This window comes from Penaeus monodon, chromosome 11 (assembly GCF_015228065.2).
Source record: "Penaeus monodon isolate SGIC_2016 chromosome 11, NSTDA_Pmon_1, whole genome shotgun sequence".
Taxonomy (NCBI): domain Eukaryota; kingdom Metazoa; phylum Arthropoda; class Malacostraca; order Decapoda; family Penaeidae; genus Penaeus; species Penaeus monodon.
The window spans coordinates 44,701,532-44,706,531 of record NC_051396.1 but is presented as its reverse complement, the minus strand read 5'-3'; the positions used below and the strand labels follow the sequence as shown (position 1 = coordinate 44,706,531).

Here is a 5,000-nt window from a genome sequence, read left to right as displayed (position 1 = left end):
CTCTCTGCTTCGAGTATTTCTGGTCGACCTCGGCTGCACCCTTGACCCGCCGGCCCCACGCGGAACTTCATCTTGTCCACTTGACCTTGTTTCATACCTTGCTTAAGACGTCAGAGCACTGTTGACCTTACCTGACGAGTTGCAGCCTCCCCGCCCCTCTTGAGCCTGAGATCTAACACGGCGAAATGAGAACACATTTGCCTGTGGCTCGGGTCATCTCCCCTGAAAGCGGCCCCACACCGAGGCTTCATGACCCGAACATTCAAAAACCGAATACGGATCGCGGCCGAAATTCTACAAGCTAGGGACGGTTATCATTATAGTCAGCTGATTGTTCTGCGAGTATTACAAGGCGGATAACGTAGCACAGCTTCATGTGTTGTGCAAAATGCCTTACTCATCCTACTCAGCGCCACCCTTCAGAGAGAGAGAGCATCTTGTGGTGGGTCTCGGGTACCTGAGCCCACCTGTGAGCGAGCAGCCTTCAGGGCCACAACCAGGGTCTTGCTGCCTCGCTGTCATGATGCAGTGCGCATATCTAGCCTCTTCATCCTTGCACTCTTCACCCTTCACCCCCAAGGCCTCCATCCCGTTCCACTAATTGCCCTCCGACACTCCATTCTGTATTATTCTCTGTGCTTCTTCTTACTCTCTACGTCATTCTTCAACTGGTGCAGCCCCTCTAGCCGTCTACTCCGCGGCTCTCAACCTTCCATCCTGTTAGACTATCCATCCGACCCCTTCCAGTCTCCCCTCGCGTTCCAGGCTGCCTCGGATCGAGCCGCCCTTCTATCCTCGTCTCTCTTTCCTTCCGTTTTAAACTCTACATGCTAATCAATAAATCTGTTCTTTACACCGACTCTGCGCTTTCCTCCAGCCTCGGACGACAGCCTGGTGGTCTATCTGCACGCCCAAGTATATCCTCCAAAAAGCAACAACATTCCACAGTGCACTCTCTCTTATCACTCTGCCACCCTCCCCCCCTTCCATTCTTTCTTGGCCTGGCACTTCGGCATTTTCTCCGGACCATTTTTTCGATGCCAGTGAACCAACATTTTTAGTTTATTTTACACTGATCTATTATTCTATTCCATTAATTATTCATTATTTTACTATGTCTATTAAGCTTTTCACCAATATTCGTTTAATCATTGATTTAATCTACTGCTTATTCGGTCACCTTCACATACTACAATACTACTACTACTACTATGCTATTCATTATTCATTCGTTGTTCTGCCACTGAATGGAACAGTCACCCTTTACCCTTTCTATCGTTCTCCATCTTTCCATTTCCACCTTCATTTTCCACTCGTTTCTTCCCGTCTCGCTGCTCCTTACGCCCCATGCCACTTTTTACCTTGCATCCTGCAGAACGTAGCATCAAGTCGACACACGCTTATATATTCATTGCTAATGGCAGAGTTTTATAAGAATATCATAATAATTTTTTCCTTGCTACAGATTTCCATCGCTGTGCACGAGTGGGGAATATTTTCTCCATCTCTTTGTTATATTTTTTCGTGCGCTTGTTATGTCTCTAGAGAAGATTTGTTTTAAAATAATCCATTGGTATGCTTTTTTAAACAATGCTATCGGTACTTGTGTGCCGGTTTTAGTTATACAACTGATACAAAAGAGGCCCAGTGATTCGAATTTCAGGACATTTTTGAATGTATAAAGATGTTAGTTTTCTGTCAGAAGGAGAAAAACTAACGATAATAAAAGAAATTATGAATACTTATCAATACACACTAACTTGTTACAACGCCATTTTTATGCGACTGCTTACGGTCCGCTACTAAATACAGCGCATACTTGCAGGTATATAAATGCAATATTCTTCTTAGGAGACCGAAGACGGTAATGATCATATATTCAAATCCAAATGGAAACTATCTAATCCCCAAAGAATAAAAATGTTTCCATCACTCCATATGTAAATAGATTTAACAAATAGAAATGAAATCACAGTGGCGTTTGGTGGATTTATATATTCCGATATTCTGTCTAAAGTATTATGGTGGGATTAATGATTTCCGATTTTACGTTTGTACTTCCGATTCTAATTGTTGGATACGTTTTTTTTCGTTAATACTTTTTTCTTTTATATATCAGACTCGTATGCTTACTAAATCTGACGGGTATGATCCGCTGTCGGAACGAGTCAATTCAAAATCAATTTATTCTTTAACTTTGTAAAGCATTCCTTCAATTTTGATTATTCAGTTATTTTATATATTTAAAGCACGATTTACGTTTCAAAGTAGTGCCGCTATTACTCTGGAACTTTCACTAATGTTAAGTGCAACAAGACTGCATATGCTCGATACATTCCTCGGAATTTTGGCGAACATCCATGAGTTGTTTGTTCGAGGCACGTGTGTATTGCGTCTCATGAACCGCCTTGTCGTAACCAAGCCAAAACACGATCGATAGTGGAAAACGCTGTCAGAATGTTAAATGTAATATAGAACTTTTAAGATATATTAAGATTCAACTTTTGGTACTCCTGCGATTTATTACACACCACTTCCTTTTAAAAGTGACACCGACTTTTGTTCATATATTCTAAAGAACTAAATCCTTAGATGTAAATTCACACATCACTTCATAGTAACAAAGACATAGATCATTTTGGAAAACGTTCCATATTATTTACAGCGTCAGAACATTTCCGGCTTTTTTGTAATGTGTAGAAGAAATTCACATTGCTCTCGCTGTTTCTCATTACTTCTCTCCTTCCCCTTCTCCATTTTCCATTCTTCCTCCTTCTCCTTTTCTTTTTCTTCTGCTTTTTGCAAATGTTTTCCGGCAGGCTAATATGCTCACTATTTATTCGACCGACACCAAATCTGATTGGATTACTTGTTATCCAAATATTCCATTCTTTTTCCAATGCATTTTTTTGCAAGTATTTATTGTATTTCCCAAAGAGAAGACGAAAAAACTGCCATTGCACCAAAGCAAAAGACCTGAAAATGGTATGCATAGTTACACAGTAGATATATATTAGTGAAATAAATGGAGTTAATAGAGTATTTCAATCTCTCAAAAAAAAAACTAGTTATCACATTTAGATATAAAAAAGTGTCTGGAAATGTATAGTGGAAGTCGGCTAGGACTGCGAGTGGGAATGCATTGTGGGAATCGATCATGAGTGGGAATGCATAGCGGAGACGAGCCATGAGTGGGAACACATGGTGGAAGTGGATCACGAATAGGAATGAGTGGGAAGGCATGGTGGAGACAGGCCATGCAGGTGAATGCCGGGTGGTGACAAACAGCGCGTGGTGGAGAGAAACCATAAGTGGGTATGCATGATGAGAACAAAACACGAGTGGGAATGCATGATAGATACATACCATGAGAGGAGAACTACGGTGAAAATAGACCATTATTTCGAATGTATTGGGTGGATACATAAATGGGAATGCGGAGAAACCAATAATAAGAGGATATGCATGAGGAGAAAACAGCGATGGAAATGCATGATGGAGACAGACTATGATTATACAACAGATCTAAAACTATTGGAGTTTGTTACGCTTTTGCTGATATTTTCTTATCTTCTGTATGGTAAAGCGTGCGAAGAATATCTATCAATGTATTTTGTATTTTATGGATGTTTTTGCCTATATCGATTGCAAAAGTTATCTCTTACTGTTATGATTTAAATTCTGAGAGTTTTCTTTTGAAACAATGTAAACAACTTAATCCTTCTATTCATATCACACTTGCATTCAGCTTGTGCTTAAATAAATAAATATTAGTCTTGCTTGGTCAATTATCGAGTATCAGTATGAGGGCAATGCTTCTAATAAATGTAGAAAATTCATTTTCATAAATTGTGCAGTTGCGCGAATTTATCTGATAGCGTCAATAAAAAGTAAGAATACTGTGACTTAACTAGTCATTTTAATATCTATTGATGTTAACACAAATATGATATAGACGATGTAAATATAATGATTTCGTTTTCCTAGCAGTAAAAGAACGCCTAGGTTATTTAAAAGGTAACGCCGATGTAAAATTTGTAATGTTCTAAACCTAGTTGCATGAAGAGAAGATTTTCTTTCCACATGTTTGGTAAGCAAATAATAGGAAAATAGTAAACGCATTTAACAGAACTCAGTTAATTCTAAAGTTAGTGTGCAAGATGGTGTTGCTGCATGAACACTCACGGAAACTAGGTGATTCGCTACGACAAACTCACTTACATACGTCACTGGGCATTTGGGAAGAAGGCGCTACAGAAATGTAAATAAATATGTAGAACGTGTCTGCATTTGCCTAATAAATATGTGTACATTGAAACCACATAGGTTCTTAACTCCAGACTTTTTTTTTTGCAGATTTCGTTCGCATTTCATGCCGTTTTGTGGAGAAGGGTACATGAGCGGACGTACACTTCCAACGCACACAAATATCGGCGGAAGATAAGTACAGGCATAATTAGAACCGGATTAAAGGTAAAAGTTTTTTTGGTTTGAAAATGGAACATATCAGTAATTCCTTAGTAGTGGACATTCAGCTCTCAAGGTAGTATTCTCACTAACATCATGTCCTCAGCACTGTCTTCCTCCTTGTAACATCCCCTGCGGCAGGTCACCTCCATGCAGTGTAACTGCTGGAACATCTGCTTTTAATAACATGCTTCACCTCACTTCCTCTCTTAGTTCTGCGAACGTATTGCCACTGCTGCAGCCTTCCTCATGCTTCATATGCTTATTGTCGAAGTTTAATTCTTTAAGAACATACGACCACTATTAAAGTATTCCCTCATGTCTACAACACACTGACTAACGAAGCGACGTCTCACCCTCTCCCTCCCTCCCTCAGCATACCCCCACGTCGTCACACCAGATGGGCAGGCCAGGGTACTTGGATCACTTGCTAAGTACTGTTTAAATCACCACACCACGTAGGTCGGCATGTCCTTGTGTGATCCGAAGTGTAATGTCAGGCAGAATTCGTATTAGTTCTGCAATTTGCCCGT

The 5,000-nt window shown here is 40.1% G+C and overlaps 1 protein-coding gene across 1 annotated transcript in view; it reads right to left on the bottom strand.

The window, feature by feature from the left end:
* LOC119578972 (forkhead box protein C1-like) overlaps positions 1 to 5,000 on the bottom strand; it is a 37,567-nt gene that overhangs the window by 16,201 nt on the left and 16,366 nt on the right. The window lies entirely within an intron of this gene.